At 39.3% G+C, this 18,698-nt stretch overlaps 1 non-coding gene across 1 annotated transcript; it reads left to right on the top strand.

Annotated features, from left to right (window-relative positions):
* Positions 1-14,477: 14,477 nt before the first annotated feature.
* LOC113444675 (U6 spliceosomal RNA) lies at positions 14,478-14,584 on the top strand. The gene has a single exon (XR_003375273.1). It is a non-coding gene; the product is annotated as a U6 spliceosomal RNA (small nuclear RNA).
* The last annotated feature ends 4,114 nt before the right edge of the window (positions 14,585-18,698 follow it).

Below are 18,698 nucleotides of genomic sequence, written 5' to 3'. Positions count from 1 at the left end.
TCTGCGAGCTGGGCCTTTCCACTCTCAAGAAATGCTACTCTCAAGATTCTCAGCAAGGAGACATTAGCTAGAGATGATGGAGGACACAGCGGCCCTGGGTGTTGACTCTACAGCAGGGGTCTCCAACCTTGGCAGCATTGAGCCTGGAGGACTTCAACTCCCAGAGTTCCCCAGCCAGCTTTGCTGGTTTGGGAATTATAGGAGTTGAAGTCCTCCAGATTTAAAGCTGCCATGGTTGGAAACCTTGCTCTATAGCACTGATCCTTGCAGGCTTTCCTCACACCTATGCCCTGCGGATTTTGCTGATAACTTTGGCTGCATCTTTTGAGTCCACCCTTGGAAAGATCTGTGATGGTTCTGTTGTTGGGCCCCATTGTGTGTGTCTGGAAAAATCCTTGACGGAAAGCGGTCGGGATGATGGACAGTCCTGTTGTCACCTGTTCTTCTTTTTAGCCTCTTTTCTCCCTTTTTAATTTTTTTTTTCATGTTATGGTCTCAGCTGCTGGCCACCTTGCTTCCCATATGGTTGAGTTTATCTCTGAAGAATCTCTATAAGAGAATCGCTCCGTAAACCTCCTTTTGTCTCAGAGGTTGAAAAGGACATTGTGGTGTCTGAAAAGGACCTAGACAAAAATCTGCGCTGTTCAGGACTGTTTAATCAGTGCCTAGTGACAACTTTATGGGCTTTGGGCGGCACAATGGTATCTTTTGAAAATCTTGTGGCCTTCAGGAAAACAAAGAGCTCGAATTTTATGGCCTTGCAGCTTAAATTGGAACCATACCAGTGGGCTGAGGAGATTATCAAATTTGTATCATAAAGCACACACATCGCATGCACGCACGCACACACACACACACACTGCTCTAACATATGATTTCAAGGATGTATATATGTGTGTGATACAGAGTGATGTGATTTTCAGAAAGAGACTGGAAGACAGAATGGGTGCTCAACCTGATAAGCGGAACAGCCAGCTTGGCCAAAACCCAGGCATGTTCCCCCTCCCTCTTCACATCTGCTTGTTCAGTAAGCAACCTGAATCCTATGAAAGAAAATAAATTATTTCATATTCTGCAAAAAATAACGTCCTCTAACAGGGGTCTCCAACCTTCGCAACTTTAAGACTTATGAACTTCAACTCCCAGAATTCTCCATCAGCTGGTTGGAGAATTCTGGGAATTGAAGTCCACAAGTCTTAAAATTGCCAAGGTTAGAAACCCTTGTCCTAAAGAGAGTCCTGCTAAGTAAGGCTGCAGGAAGATGGCAAGACAACAGCTTCTGTGGATGCTGCTGTTTCTCTCCACAGCTCCAAAGAGAGGAACAATTAACTTCCGAAATGCCACCAAAGTTAGTTTCTGGTCAGAAAGAGTAAAGATGTTGAGGGAAAGGATTTTCTCTTTTTTTAAAAAAAAGTCTGCTTCTGAATGAGAGTTGAGCTGCCTCCTTCAGGAAACCCTGGTGTGTTGTTGTCCCCTTTGGTTTATGACAGAGGTCTCCAAACGTGGCAACTTTAAGACTTGTGGACTTCAACTCCCAGAATAGCTGGCTGGAGAATTCTGGGAGTTGAAGTCCACAAGTCTTAAAGTTGTCAAGGTTGGAGACCCCTGCTGTAAGTGAAGAAAAGATGCTCATTTCTATGTGGAGGAAAGAAGGGAGACATGCCTATATTGTGGGGGGAATCAAAGGTGCTTCAATTTTGATTTAGTATGATGTGTGAATGACGCCTTTGTGGATGTTGCGGCTTCCTATGTTATACATGAACAAGACTTAGGCAATAATTTAGAGTTATGATGAAACACAGTTTAACATGATGTATGAACCTAAAGAGTAAATACAAATTGTCTGCAGCAGGTGGGTTTCTCTAGTGGTTCTCCATACTCCGTTCTGGCCCCCAGATACTATTTCCTTTTATAGAAGATACTGGAAGGAAATCTCCCCCACTCTTCATCCTGCTTGGATGATCCACATAACATACATTTTCTGTTTCTCTGGAGGAGGGGGAAAGCCCTGGTGGTGTCTGAGGTTGGTGTGATGAGCAGATAACAGATAATCAGAGTTGGAAGGGACCTTGTAGGTCATCCAGTCCAATCCACCCTCCCAAGCAGGAGACTCTACACCATTTCTGACAAATGGCAGTCCAATCTGTTCTTGAAAGTCTCAAGTGATGGCGCTCCCACAACTTCCGAGGAGAAGCTGTTCCATTGGTTGATTGTTCTCACTGTCAGAAAGTTTCTCCTTATTTCCAGGTTAAATCTCTCCTTGTTCAGTTTCCATCCATTATTCCTTGTCTGGCCTAAAGGCACTTTAGAAAATAGCAGCCATCCTAAGAAAAGCCAAAGATAAAACTGACCTGGAAAACCTAAGCTTATATGAAGTCCCCTGTGCATCATGCCCTTCCACATACATTGGACAGACCAATAGAAGAATAAGTACCCGCCTGGATGAACACAAAAATGCAGTAAAAAAGCTGGAACACACTTCCTCACTAGTCCAGCACATGAAAGCCACAGGTCATAGCATTGACTTCAATGGCACCAAAACCCTAGCCACTATAGAAAACCCCAGCTACAGAATTATCAGAAAAGCCATAGAGATTGAAAAAAGACCTGAAAGCATGAATAGAAGAGATGAGTCCACTAACTGAATTATCTGGAAGCCTGTACTCACAAACAAAAAAATCTCCACACCACAAGCCAAGCACACACCTGGGCACAAACAGACCCTCCTGATACCTCCAGCTCAAACATACCCCAACCAGGCACCCAGATGAAACCTAGGTTTCTAATAAATGATAGCCGTTCATTTACCCAAAGCCAAGCCACACTAAAAGCCTCCAATACAGGAAACACAATGTTGCCAGCCAATTAAGACAAAAAAAAAAACCACTACAAAACAGACAGAAGATATTAGAAACACCAATCAAGCAGAACACAGCAAACTCCAAGACCAATAAACACAGACCAAGACTCCCAACCCACCAGGATGAAGAAAAAACCATTCTGGCACAGCAGTAGGCAAGCACCAAATTTAAAACAGAAATGGCTGTGAAAGCCTGACTCACAGACAAACACAATACAGAAGCCTGATGATGGCAGATGAGATTCTGCCGTAACGTCGCTACAACTTTAAAAGCACAACTATAATCACATGGGAAAATACCCGAACAAAGCTGAATACCATACATGTAAGTACCCGCGAAAACTTAAGAATATATATATGTATATGTATGTGTATGTGTGTGTATGTGTATGTGTATGTATGTATGTATGTATGTATGTATGTATGTATGTATGTGTGTGTGTGTGTATATATATATATATATATATATATATATATATATATATATATATATATATATATATATATATATATATAATTAAAATCTCTGCACAAATGCTTTCAGTTATATTATAATCATCCATCTACAAAAGGGAATGCCAGAGTACTCCTGCTGTGGAGGCACATTCATTTTCTTCTGCCTTTTCCTTGTAGGAAGCATAGGCTATTAGCTTTTCTTAACCATTATGCTCACCCATCTTTTCTTCTGAAGATGTTGCATCAAATTGACAGGTACTTCTATTTTGCCCATGATTAAATGATAACTTTCTATTGTACTTTTCAAAGCCCTATTTTATATGGTCATTTACAAAGTGAAAAGCAGTCTGATTTCAGGAGCGCTTGTTAGACGTTTATGATGCTGTCATCATTTCTTCAGAAAATCATGCACCTGCAGCTGGAGTCAGCTACCTGTCATCTATGGAAGAATTGCCCATCCTTCAAAGCATTTAAATATTGTCTTCACTGTCGGCAATAACAACAGCGGGAGGGAGGCTTCTGGTAGGTTAACCACATGCTGATTGAGCCTTGTTGCTTCAAGAGGTGGAATGATTTGTAATACTTACTGATAAAAGAAATAGCTACTTTGTTAGTGCTACTTTAATAGGTTTTTCTCTGTCTTTTTTTTCCCCCTTAGAACTCATCATTTATGACAGAATAGCTGGCTGAGGCATGAGTATTTGATCAAACCATCTTTGTAGAAAACTGCAGCACAGCAGTAATGCTCTCTATGTACAACTAGGAGAGTATGGAAAATAGCAAGGGAGCTGATAAACACAGTGTTTAATGAAATAGATGTGATGATGGGATATGGGCTGCAAATACATGTGTGCTTCCTGCCTATGGGAGCATGAAGATGAAATGAAAGCAAACGCTATAAGATGCAAGGATATAGTTTGCTGAAACTGAAGGGTGCCATGCACGTAGTCCAATATTTTGAATATTTCTCTAGCCAATACTTTTCTTGATACCTGTCCTAGTTTTGAGTGTGTTTGCTGCTGCTTGGATGGACTGAGTACCTTTTCTGACTCTTGAGTTCACTGTTCTCATTTGCAATTAGGCACCAACTCCAGATATCTTCTCTGCCGGTCATTGCTTCTGTGTTTAATTTCTCAGTAGAGCAGTTAAACCCAGGTTCTCGTTCATTTTTCTGTTCTAATCAAAAGCTTGGTTGATCATATTCTGCTCCAGTCCTTCAGTGCAGGATTTGCATTGCAAGATGCTGCTCCAGTGAGAAGTCAAGAAAATGTTTACATTTTAAAAGCATGCCATGGGTGTTTTCACAAAAGTCTTTCCATAAGGATAGCATGGCCATAGACCAAAATATTGATAAGCAGAGAATTCTGGGAATTCTTGAAGTCTGCACATCATAAAGTTGCCAGGGTCGAGAAACACTGACATAGGCTTATGGCCAGATTTGGCAGACATGGGGCTACATAGTCTGCAAGATGGCTCCATCTGAATCTGAATCTGATTAGTTATATGGCAGCATTCTTGCTTTAATTAAACCATTCAATCAAATTATTCTTGATTAACAAGATCACTTATTGTTTAGAAAGTGTCAGTAAAAGGAAGACTTACTACTACCTCTACAACTCCTACTGTTAGTGTACAAAAGAAAATACGGGGACCATTGCAAGCATTGTAGCAAAAAAAGCCCAAAACAGGAAAAATATGTATTGCTAGAAAAGCCTTATGTTCGTCGTAAAATATGTAGTTGGCTCATTTTTCATATTATTCTATTGAACAAAGTATATGAGTTTCTCATTATCCTGGATTTCTTTCCTTTCTTCTCTTAGATAGGCCATGATGTATCTTTAATCCTTGCTGTGTGTGAGTAGCTCAAGAGCATGCACAGAAAATTCATTCAGATGAAAAAGTCATCTTTGTTTTTTCAGCTGATGTGATATCCACTGGAAATGCCATTTTGGTATTGAGGCATGTGTATATTTTGGGTTAAATCTGGTCTTTATTACAGAAGACAGAACAGAGGATTTTTAAAAGTAATAAAAGGGTGCCAGATAAAAAGACATATGTTTCCCATCCCTGCTTCACATTGCTATTGTTTTAATTATCTTGTTTTCTATAACTTATCCTATTATTTTAGTCTGAAAAACAACTTTGGTTTTTATACCTGTGCTTATCATTAACCACATTTTCTGTCAATTTGTTTTGGTTATAGATATCCAGAAAATTATTTCACCTTAAATAAAAACTTTAAAGCTCCTCTGCTTAGTACACAATTGGAATTAAAATGATGTTTGTGAAGAAAAAACAAAAATATTCACCTCCAATGACGAAGATATTTTCTAGATAGTAAAATAACTTGCAGAGTAATTTAGCTGAGCTAACTGGTGGATGTGGGAAGAGAACCCTGTACATTTGGATGGCAAAAACTGTGCTGAGAAATTTTTACTTTAAAATACTAATACTTCATTATTTTTCATTTATATGTATTCATTCATTCATAGGTTACAAATTTAGAGATTGGATAAAAGACCACTTCAAACGTTTGGCCCATAAAAATCCAAACAAGAGGATGAAGAAACATTTTGAAGTTCTGAGCATCTGGTGAGCACAGATATCAAAAAATGCAGATCAAAGAGAACAATGGGATGAATTCACAACATTCGTACAAGACATGTGTTTGATAGCTGATTACGGTTACAAGCTTTCCTGGGGAATGTTTGCTCAGCAATGCAAGAGGGAAGGATTTAGCTCCATCAATACCATTACTTCCTTTTTCTGATCAAAGTTGGGTTCAACAAGAGAGTTAAGAGATGCAATTTAGTCACCACTTGTGTTGGTTAGACCTATTGGAAAGTCAGTGGGATTGCATTAGAGGAAATGATAATGGACCAATGTAGAGCAGATCCTGAATGTGAGAGGAGTAATTGCTGCATTATCAAGTTACAAGCGTTTTCTTTTTCAGAGTACAGTAATTGTTCTCTTTAGGATTAAAGAGATTTGATAGGAAGGGAGTAAAAAGCAATAACTGCTACAAAGTTCTCAACAATTATTTTCCATGTATTCATTCTCAAATAAGAGTGAACAGATTTGAAGGTCAATATAGATTGTTGATCAATACTTTATTCAAAATATGGGGATACATAGCAATTTTCTTTTTTTGTGTGCCTTTGAGCCAGTGTTGACTCCTGGAGAAGTCCTTGCAGTTTTCCTGGCCACATGTCTTTGGTTTGCTATTGCCTCCTTCTTTGGGATGAGAGAGAGTGGCTGGCCTAAGGTTATTTATCTGGCTTTAAGTTCAGGGCAGAACAAAAATTCATGCTCTCCTTTTTTTTCTAACCTGATGTCTTAATCACTGCACCAAATTGGCTCTCCCACTTCAAGTCAGTGTTAATTCCTCGGGACTCCCTGGACAAGTTCTTTGTGATTTTTCTTGGCAAGGGTTTTCAAAAATGGCTTGTCACTGCTTGTTTTCTAGGACTGTAAGAATGAGTGGCTCAAGATGATCCAACAGGCTTTGTACCTAAAGTGTGATTAGAACTCATAGCATCTCAGTTTCTAACTTGATGCCTTACTCATCACATCAAACTGCCCCTCGTGGTATTTGGTAACAGAATATCCACAATAAATCAATTTGATTGTCTGGAACTTGCAACATTTCTAGTAACTTTAGTAAAAATGGCAATGTCTTGCCTAATGAAGAATGGTTTTGTGTTAGAATATTAGAATATGGTAACAATCCTAATAAGAGAACAATTGTCCATAATTTATGACTTTGTCCAGATGACCAAGAAGAAGGGGTGTTGGATATATTCGCTGCCTTGAGTTATTTGTAAAAATAATAAATAATGTATATACATAATACTTCTATAAATAGCAATCGCATTTAGACTTGTATACTGCTTTCACTATAAAGCTTCTCAGTGCTTTATAGCCATCTCTATACTTTACATAGTCTTATTCTTATTGCCCCCAGCAATCTGGGTCCTCAGTTTACTCACCTTGGAAAGATGGAAGGCTGAGTCGACATTGAGCCACTGAGAATTGAACTGCTGGCAGTCAGCAGAGGTAGCCTGCTGACTGCATTCTAACCACTGCATCACCATTGCTCTTAAATATTCATATAAATAAATACTTGATCAAAGCAGGCTGCTTCAACGCAATAGGATAAAACTTCAGGATTAAGCTTAAGTGACTTTCCTTCCGATATTCTTACCGCAACATTTTAATGTGTTGGAACAAGCAGCAATGTTTCAGGAAAACCTGACTGTGAATCAGTAGTATCCAAAATACATGAAGAGGAATCCTTAATGGGAACAAGAGACAAGCTCCATAGCGAAGAGAAGCCTCTGTTTTCAAAGCTAGAGATAATAACCTGCTTTATCTGAAAAAGCAGATCACATCTGAGGGCATGTTGCCTACAAAGGGAACAAAGGCCATCACTTTAGAGATGCAAATGGAAGGAGAACGAGGCAAGACCCTGGTTTCTCCTCTCCAGAGAAAGAAATTGGCCAAGGGAGGAAAAAGCTGAAAAATAAGCTAAGCCCAGAATTTACTACATGTTGTATCTGAGAAAGAGAAGGGCCTGACTCAAAGAAGCCATATATAGATATATATATATATACATCTTTATTTCTTTCTTTATATAAAAGCTCTCCAAGAAGTGGGGTGGCTGTAATAAAGAGCATGCTGAATGATGAAGAGTTTTGCATAATAAGGATGCTCTGTATTTTCCAGACATGGATTCCAATTTACAGGTGAAACTCAAAAAATTAGAATATCGTGCAAACGTTTATTTATTTCAGTAATGCAGCTTAAAAGGGGAAATAATATATGAGATAGACTCATTACATGCAAAGCAAGATAGTTCAAGCCGTGATTTGGCATAATTGTGATGATTATGGCTTACAGCTCATGAAAACCCCAAATCCACAATCTCAAGAAAATTAGAATATTGTGAAAAGGTTCAATATTCTAGGCTCAAAGTGTCCCACTCTAATCAGCTAATTAAGCCATAACACCTGCAAAGGGTTCCTGAGCCTTTAAATGGTCTCTCAGTCTGGTTCAGTAGGAATCACAATCATGGGAAAGACTGCTGACCTGACAGTTGTGCGGAAAACTATCATTGACACCCTTCATAAGGAGGGAAAGCCTCAAAAGGTAATTGCAAACAAAGTTGGATGTTCCAAAGTGCTGTATCAAAGCACATTAATAGAAAGTTATGTGGAAGGGGAAAGTGTGGAAGAAAAAGGTGCACAAGCAGCAGGAATGACCGCAGCCTGGAGAGGATTGTCAGGAAAAGGCCACTCAAAAGTGTTGGGGACTTTCACAAGGAATGGACTGAGTCAGTGCATCAGGAGCCACCACACACAAACGGATCCTGGATATGGGCTTCAAATGTCGTATTCCTCTTGTCAAGCTGCTCCTGACCAACAAACAATGTCAGAAGCATCTTACCTGGGCTAAAGAAAAACAGAACTGGTCTGTTGCTCAGTGGTCCAAAGTCCTCTTTTCTGATGAGAGCCACTTTTGCATCTCATTTGGAAACCAAGGATCCAGAGTCTGGAGGAAGAATGGAGAGGCACACACTGCAAGATGCTTGAAGTCCAGTGTGAAGTTTCCACAGCCTGTGTTGATTTGGGGAGCCATGTCATCTGCTGATGTTGGTCCACTGTGTTTCATTAAATCCAGGGTAAACATAGCTGTCTACCCAGAGATTTTGGAGCACTTCATGCTTCCTTCCACAGATGAGCTTTATGGGGATGCTGACTTCATTTTCCAGCAGGATTTGGCATCTGCCCATACTTCCAAAAGCACCAAAATCTGGTTCAATGACTGTGGGATTTCTGTGCTTGATTGGCCAGCAAACTCGCCTGACCTGAACCCCATAGAGAATCTATGGGGCATTGCCAAGAGAAAGATGAGAGACATGAGACCAAACAATGCAGAAGAGCTGAAGGCTGCTATTGAAGCATCCTGGTCATCCATAACACCTCAGCAGTGCCACAGGCTGATAGCTTCCATGCCACGCCGCATTGAGGCAGTAATTGCTGCAAAAGGGGCCCAAACCAAGTACTGAGTACATATGCATGCTTATACTTTTCAGAGGTCCGATATTGTTCTATGTACAATCCTTGCTTTATTGATTGCATGTAATATTCTAATTTTCTGAGATTGTGGATTTGGGGTTTTCATGAGCTGTAAGAAATAATCATCACAATTATGACAAATCACAGTTCGAACTATCTTGCTGTGTAATGAGTCTATGTAATGAGTCTATCTCATATATTAGTTTCACCTTTTAAGTTGCATTACTGAAATAAATGAAGTTTTGTACGATATTCTAATTTTTCGAGTTTCACCTGTACTAGGAGTTAGTTACACCGTCAGAAGGGGAGTTACACTGTCAGAAAGGGAGGTAGAAGAATTTGTTGATGAAGGTGGGAAGTTTTAGGGAATTCCCTAAAGATGGGAATCTGTTATTGAAAGGAACTGTGTCAGCCCACAGAAGGCCACCCATGTCCCTCAGAGGAGTATGGAGGTAACCTAGACAAACAAACAGTTCTTATCAGAAGATAAATAGAGCTTGAAAGTAGGAGCTACCTTAGTTTCCCTTAGGCAAATTTTCCTGTAGGGAAAGGGCAGGGAGCTATTAAACTGGCAAATGAAGATGGAGAAAGGGGAAGTCTGGGAAGAGGATGGAGAAGGTGCAATGGTTGACTTCCTAAGATGGATTGTATTGGCTATTGACAATTTGTATTTTACTAAAGAGCAAGGTTGGTTGGTGATTTTGAGATGAATTAAGAAGTTTGGATCTACCCAGAAGTGAGAAGAGTCTCGTGGCTCTTGAAGGAGGACAGGTCATGATTTGGAGAAATATATTGTAGAAAGATTGTGACTAGAGTGACATGCAATCTACTTAGCAGATATCTCTGGCGAGGCAGAAGAGAAGGAAGATGTCAGTGTAAGCTCTGTGAGATAGTTCAGACAAGAAGTGCAATCAGGAATGTGAGCTGTATCTTTATTGTGAGTTTACATTAACAGAACTTGAAAGTCTGAAAATATCCTTCTTATCCTCACTTTTAGTCTCCTGGAAACTAGGATGTTCTCTTCTGAGATGCTTTTGCCACCCTTCTTCCTTCAGATTCAAATTTTGTTTATTACACCATTATCTAGGCTGCAGCTCTTCCTCCTGTCTCCCATGGTAATTCCCACACACCATTGTAGCCAGCCAAGAAAAAAATAACTCTTTTAAACATTCCAAATAAATATAAAGTCTTTATAGATAGCATTGTGCTATGCTAAACTATTATTACAGAATGTGTACATATGCCATTGAAAGATATTTAACTTGCAAAGACCACAGAACTTACATTTAGATAACAGAAGATATATGCCTGATTATTTAAAAGAAAATGAAAATATTAATGGATAGCTGTTCCTTTTATACTAGAATAAAATGGATTAGCATAAAAAAATAATCTGTCTCCATTGGACATACAGTATGTAGTAGTATGTTGGTTAACTCCAGCCTGGATGAAAGGTGAAACTAGTTGAACCGCTAATTACTTCAATACAAGCTGCCATCAGAGCCATAAAAAGCTTTCCTTATACACTTATAAATATAAATTTATAAACAGAAAAAAACCAATTTAAAGTTCATGTTTGGACCTAAAGCATGTATTTCTAAGGAGAAAAAAAATAAACTGGACTATATGGTTGAACAAAATATTGTATGGATCCATAGAGCTCTAAATCTTTCCACTGGATGGATGAAAACAATAAATGTGGCTTTCTTTGAGAGAAGTAAAAGGGGAAAAGGCCATGTGAGAATAAAGCATTGGGATTTGAACACTGAAGATGTTACACGGTCAGACAACAAAATACTTGCAAGCAAACAATCACGCTCAGGGAGCACCAAGGATTCCACAGTTGTACCCTGAGCTATATCAATATTACCATAATTATTTTCTAGTTTCAAATCAGCATCACAGGCAATTTCACTTGGGGGACTCACCATAACCTGCTGAGGTGATGCAAGATGCAGAAATGGATTTGGGGCACACAACAGCTCAGCCTAAAGGACAGTGAAGGCACCTAACAAAGGGATCCTTCATAAGACTGCCATCCATAGTCAAGAGGGAAGAGCCAGAAGTAGAAAACGGTGTCGGTCTCTGCCAAGAACTGGATCTTTTAATCAATAAACCAGGCTACTCACCCTTGTAGTAGTGTTGCAATTGTAGAGTTTATTGCTGTGTTGCTGTGGCTAAGAACAACAACGGATAACTGGGTAACCATGAAAAGTCAGTGTTGAAAACAGTTAACTCCCAACATTGTTTTATCCACCCCTGCCCAATTACCTAGAATCCGTTCCATCCTAATCCACCCATTACCTAATTATCCACACCACCACCCGTGCCTAATTACACCATGCCTAAGCTAATATTACATTCCTCCCTCCACCCTGCCTCCCATTAGTATCCCAAATAACAATTATCAATTTGCCTCAAACCCAGCACTGTGTTAAAGCCAAACAGTTCCACAGTTCAAAGAGGCATCCGTCTGTATTATGAACTCCAAGGCTGTCAAAAGAGACTGCAGCCCTCCCACACTCCGAAACTGACATGTGAGATACACAGCTCCGAGGCTGTGAAATGTCACCTACAGCTTTCCTTCCCTTCTCTGCTGGTCTGGATCAGCTGCCAAGCTGCAATGCCAGGCTCAAAGTGAAGATCAGGGATTCACAGCTCCAAAGGCACAGCTGTAATGTCGGGCTCCGGGACGCTGGTAAGATGTAGAGCCCGACATGCCGCCCCCTCTACATGGTTCCTCCTAGGAGGCAATTAACAGAATGAATAACGTTCTTAGAATAGTTTTCGTCCCTCCCCGCCTGCCTTAGTAGAATGTTGCGGATGAAATAGTCTTTGCAATTTTGGAGCTGACACATCTGCAGAAATCACCCAGGAAGCTTCTGCTACTGGGTATCCTTTCCACTTCACCAGGTATTGTAGGACCCCTCGTTGTCGTTGGGAATCAAGGATGTCCTCTACTTCATAGTAATCATCTCAAACGGAATGGGAGAAAACAACTGTAGGGAAGAGATGGAATCTGTTTACAAAATAACACTTGGCAACTTATGGAACTATCTGCCATATGATGAATAAAACAGACTTCGATACAGCAATAAGAATCCTATGTAGAAAAGCTAAGTGCCCCAACCCCAAGTGACTTGAATACAGTCAAGAAGCTGGGGAGATCCCTCAAGGGCATTTAAATTTAAAACAGTCTTAAATTTAAAACAATCAGCAAGCAGTTTCCCTGAATAAATGGGATTAAGATTGGGCCAAAAGCTGAGTACACGCAGGTCTACCAGCAGATATCTCTTCCTCTATAGTGGTGAGAGAAAGCACTGGGTCAGCAAGAAGCAAGCAACCATGACTCTCCTCCTCTGAGGCCGAGGATGGTAGTAGTTGTGAAGTCCTGTGGACATACCAGTTTTTAGAAGATTTGGCAGTTACCGAATATTTGAAGCAAAGTTAGTAATAATGCAACAAAAGTTGTATTCGGATATCTCCGAAAGACAACTTGAAGGATTAATTTGAGAGTAATGCACACTGACCTACCGGATGTACAAAACAAAAGCGTGCACTATGCTCCTCCAAAATAGATGGGGATTGATGTAGCGGTCAGCCACTGTCCCGAGATCAGTTCCAGATGCTTTGGGAAAAGGGGGGAGTCACAAGAGGGTTCCTCGGACAATGGGAAGGGGGAGGGGTTAAAGCTTCTTTGTCCTCCCAGACTCTTTTGACCACTAGAGCAAATGGCAAGGGATAGATATTGATTTACACAAGCTTCTGTGTTTAGGAGACAAAGGTGATTTCCTCTTTCTCTCTCTGCCCCCCCCAACCCCCCACTCTGTTGCCCTTCTTTCCCTTTTAGGTGTAATTTAAAAAGATATAAGATCATCCCATCCTTTATTAAGATCTTCACAGATCTTACCTGTTCTTGAAAGCAACAACTGTCTGTTAGCATTCATTTATAGCTAATGATCGATAGCCAAGACAAATATTTTATTGGCACCTTTAAATTAGACCTGCAGCTATCTAATTAGTTTGTATTCTTTTCACACTCTGCATATGTTCAAGGGCGTATCCTAATAAGTTCCTCCTGAATTCATATCATTACCTCAAAATTATGTCACATGCCTACATTTCCAAGCAGTGGCATGCTGGAGTTTTGTTGTGCTAAGTCAAACAAGCACAATGTATGTTGCAGGTTTGTTTAGAGTTTCTGAATGTCAAATGTTTCTAAAAGAAAGAAAATACACTAACTGACTAATCAGGAAAGAGAGAGATCTTATAAATGAGACAATTATGGAAATCAAGAAGCAAATTAATTGTCTGGAAACATCTTAATTGGGATGCATATCATTTTCTTAAATGAAAGTAATCATATTACTGGGGTTAAATAATAAAGTGCTTGTAAGAGCAACATCTTAAGCTATCCAAGCTAAACATGTCGAAAAGATATAAGCTCATGTTGAGGAGAATGGTGTTAAACATATTACTTGCCTGAATTTTGTATAACCTGGAATTCACCTTTTTATTAGTAATATCATTCATTTTCTATTCAGAGAGAAAACAGCAGTAAGTGGCTAATACTTTCTTCTTCTACAGAAGGATTAATTTTTAAATCTGGACTAGATGGAAACCTTTTTTAAAAATCAAGGGTGGACAATCTATGGTCCTGGGACATATGCAGCCCTGAGGTTCCCCCTCTTTCAGCCCTAGATTCTGCAATTTCACACCAGACATTTGATCCAATTGAATTGAAGTGTGTCTTGGGGAAACTGAGGTGGAAATGAAACATAGGCCAAGCTACCAAGGAGTTGGATGTGTCTTACAAGACAAAGAGGTGAGCATGGCCTCAAACCACAGTGTTTGTTGGCAAATCACTGATAAATCACACTTCATCACTGGAGATTTTAAAGAAGAGATTGGACAACCATTTGTCTGAAATGTTATAGGGCCTCCTGATTGAGCAGGGGGCTGGACTAGAAGACCTCCAAGGTCCCTTCCAGCTCTATTCTTTTTCTAAATATCAACCATCACTCCATGGTCAACTTGCAAAGTGCATAATGGCATCAGTCGCTTTGGTCACGCATTGATCATGTGTGCTCGCTTCAGCATCACATATACTAAAATTGGAACGATGCAGAGAAGATTAGCACGGCCCCTGCACAAGGATGACAGACAAATTTGTGAAGTGTTCCATATTTTACAATAATGAGCCATGGTGGTGCAGTGGTTAGAGTGCAGTACTGCAGGCAACTTCCGCTGCCTGCCGGCTGCCTGCAATTTGGCAGTTCAAATCTCACCAGGCTCAAGGTTGACTCAGCCTTCCACCCTTCCGAGGTGGGTAAAATAAGGACCCAGATTCTTGGGGGCAATATGCTGATTCTATAAACCGCTTAGAGAGGGCTGTAAAGTATGTAAAGCAGTACATAAGTTTAAGTGCTATTGCTATTGCTGTCATTCCAGAAATTGCCACCAGTGCTCTTATTGGCAAGTGCCATATGATTACTAGTTATTGTCACAATGTGAAAGGATGGTGGGTGTTAAACCAATGCCAGGATGTCCACCTCCCCTTGGAACTTTACCTTCAAGTGGCTTCCCGAACAGCAGAAGGCCGTGCATAGCATCATGAGGCACAGCGTGCACATGGACACCTAAACTCTTCGATATTATCTTTTTTTCTCCTCAAAAGCTTCTATACTGATGCTTTGCACCGGTTAAGTCTGTGAATTTTGTTTATTCGTATTGGTACTCTGCATATTGAGTTCCCTTTTATTTTATTTCCCTCTTCATGGGGTATGAGTGTTGATATACTCTGTTCATGCTCTTATGCATGTTGCTGCTGTCCACCAGGCATTTTGATGCAAAGATAAGTTTGAATTAGTTGCTGTTCATTTTTTTTTTCATTAGAAGTTAAATGGATGAAAAGGACATTGCTTTGTTGAACAGGGATATTTGTTATGTGACTTCTGATTTCTCTTTTAGTTGTCCTTGCTGAGGATGTACTCAGGATGTAATTGTAATTTAATATGAATTTAAGATGCAAAGAATGGCTGCAACACAGGGGACAGTTTTGTTTCACATAGTGGGTTTTTTTTTCCCTGAGCAAGCTTTTCCTTGCTTGCTTATTCATTCAGCTAGACTGAAATTACAAGTTTTTTGTGGTTTGTTTTTGGCAGCCAGCCAGAAAAACTTTGCAGGTGAACTTTTCAATAGAGAGATGGAGAGAGACAATCCATCTTCCTGACCATCTGCAAGATTAAGTTTAGGCATACACAAGATGGATTTAGAGGAAGAGGTTTATTTTAAAACTTTTTAAAAAAATGATCCGTTAATGGACTGACTGGAATTAATTTAACATTTTTTGCCAGATGTCTTTTTGCTCTGGAAGAAGTAACTGACTGAAAGGTTTGTATCTTGTGTGAAAGATCAAAATGATACAGCCAACTTATCTCTTCTCACATTTTTTTTCAGTTCAGTACCTATACTGGGGGGAAAAAAACTGCTCTAAGTTCAAGAAAGGTTAGAGCTAAAATCTATCAAATTTGAGTTGCAAACTTCTGGATAATGGCCTTGATTACAGCAAAGATTTAACGCATTATGGATCTATTTGCTGTTCTCTAGTGGTCTGATTTTTGTAGTCAAGGAGGTGTCTTCAGATTCCCACTGTTTCCTATGGCTAGAACAACTTAAATGGTTTCAAATACTATATTTCAACTCAGCCTAGAAAGAGGAAATTGTTCCAGATTTCTTTCTTTTCTTTCTTTCTTTTTTTGCTGAATTCCAGCTGAATGGGCTGACAGAATTTCTGGAGCACAAATATTATTTCATGCACCCTCTTGGTATTCACCAATCTTGAGACTAGAAGTCCCAGAACCTCATGATTCATTATTAGGGCATTAAGTTTGCACAGCAGAGAATCAGAGTTGTTGTGTAATGGAATACAGAATAATAGACTTGGAAGGGACCTGGGAGATCTTATTGTCCAACCCACTGCTCAAGCAGGAGACCCTATACATTTTGGGACAAATGTCTGTTCAATCTCTTCTTAAAAACCTCCAGTGTTGAAGCCACAACTTCTGGAGGCAAGCCATTCCACTAATTAATTGTTCTCACTATCAGGAGACTTCTGCTTAGCTCTAGGTTGGATCTCTCTTTGATTAGTTTTCATCCATTGCTTCTTGTCCTGCCTTCAGGTGCTTTGGGGAATAGGTTGACCCCCTTCCTGTCTATGACAGCCCCTCAAATATTGAAAGACTGCTATCATGTCACCTCTAGTCCTTCGGTCAGACAGCGACGCATAACACATTTCCCATTTCTCAGTTTAAGCCACTCGACTGATCACTTCAATTCCAAATAAATCAGTTCTGTAATAATAATTGTTAAATATCCGTTATATAAGTTGCCTTGGACAGTGGGAATTTTTTTCTGTAAGGAATTAATTACTGTTAGGTATACTGTAATCAAGGGTTGGTTTTGGCCTGGAAATGCACTCATCTGATTTTTTTCCCTCTACAGGAAAAATAGAACATTTTATTCATCAGAAAGGCTTTGAACCTTTCAGTAAAATATTACTTGTCCCTTTCCGTGTGTGTGTGTGTGTGTGTGTTTGTGTATCTTTGTCTTATCTATGCTGATCCACCTATTGTTTTTAATTTTGTATTATATGCCTCCAGATATTCCAGACTGGAATGATGAAATTATGTTAATGATTACACAAGTAAAAAGTGGTTAATGTGTGAACTTTTGTGTGAACCAAGGAACTGTCTTTGGGTAACTTCCCTTCTTATCAATGCTTTCCTGGAGGAGCTAGCAGGAAGGAACCTACAACTAATTGCTGTAGCTTTAGTAAAACTTTGAAACTTCATAACTTAAAATTTGCCATTACAAAGGGCAAGAGAGGACTCCCCAACACAAATGATCATGGCATTGGATGTAGGTTTGAGTTATAATACAGTAGAAACCAACTAAAACAAAAAAAATGGAATGCTTCCAAAAACAAGTAAATTCTGGCTTGATAGGGTCTCCTAAAGGTTGGGTTTACACTCTTACTAAATTAGGGTTCATTTATTAATGAATTGCTGAATCAGCCATACTAAGCCACAAAATGGCAAACTAGAAGTCTAAGGCAGAGTGTCTATCTGAGCCCCCTCCCCATTTTCTTCTTACTGCATCCTATGCCAATTTATATCACCTTTTCTTTTGGTTATGTCAATAGACTAACAAATAATGAGTGTTTGGTAAAGGCTAAAATATTAAAATAATTCAAGACTATAATTTAACTAAACAGTTTGACTACTTTCAGTGAAACATATTAATCCATGTGTTTATTTCAAGCATCATTTATAGTCCTTTCTCTTCCTTATTTCAGGTTTAGGGCAATTATTTGTCTCAGCATTGTTCACGGATAATATACATGGAACGATCTTTGCTGGTTCCAGAATTATGCCCAATTTGTAACAAATACAGACAGATGAATAACAGAGGCCAGCAAAAATGGTGCACAGTTTTAAAGAGATTTGATATAATTGGTTGGAGCCAGCTTCTATGCTGGTTCTATGGTGGGGATATTCCCTCCCCAAATATTATTGCTACTAAAATTTGGGGTGGGGCTTGTTATTGCTGACTTCCCCCTTTCTTTGCAAGAATCAAAGCTTTCTTTTCCAAATGGTCTCCAATTCTTTGACACAAAATGTTGAGAAACAGAGGAAGTATTCCAGTAATGGAAAAGAGAATTTATTCCACCAATAGAATTCCACCACTGAAACCTCTTACTGATTAAAGAGTAAGTCCTCAAAGCATACAGAGAGATGAAAGTATTTTTTTTTAATATCGGACATCTGAGATAGTAGCAGTCTTTCATCTACATAGCCGATTTGAATCTGCATTAATTAGCGTGCCATGGTTTTGATTTTGAACTACTTCAAGTAATATGTTATCAATAGCAATAGTCTCTAAGAAAAATTGGGTTAAAAGGTCTTCTTTTTCCTTGAATGATCTCAGACCAATCTGAATAAATTGGACTACAATAAATTTAGGATGAAGATTGATGGGCAATCTTCGTGCCTTTACAAAATAACAATGTTATTATTATTCTTTGTGTGTCCTGAAAAACAACAATGCTATTATTACCAGTGTTATTTTCACCCCCATTTTACAAATGGAAAAATGAGTCAAAAAATGTCCAGGCCCACCTATCAGTTATTGAGGCTGAAAATGAAATCATGGACCTTAAACCATAATGCTTCTACAATTCTCAGTATCTTAAAAAACAATACATATTTAAATTATTTACAGAAGTTATATAGCACATGAAATGT

Source organism: Pseudonaja textilis, chromosome 1 (assembly GCF_049901715.1).
Source record: "Pseudonaja textilis isolate UNSWEBS1 chromosome 1, rPseTex1.2, whole genome shotgun sequence".
Classification (NCBI taxonomy): Eukaryota; Metazoa; Chordata; class Lepidosauria; order Squamata; family Elapidae; genus Pseudonaja; species Pseudonaja textilis.
This window is presented reverse-complemented; position numbering and strand designations above follow the sequence as displayed.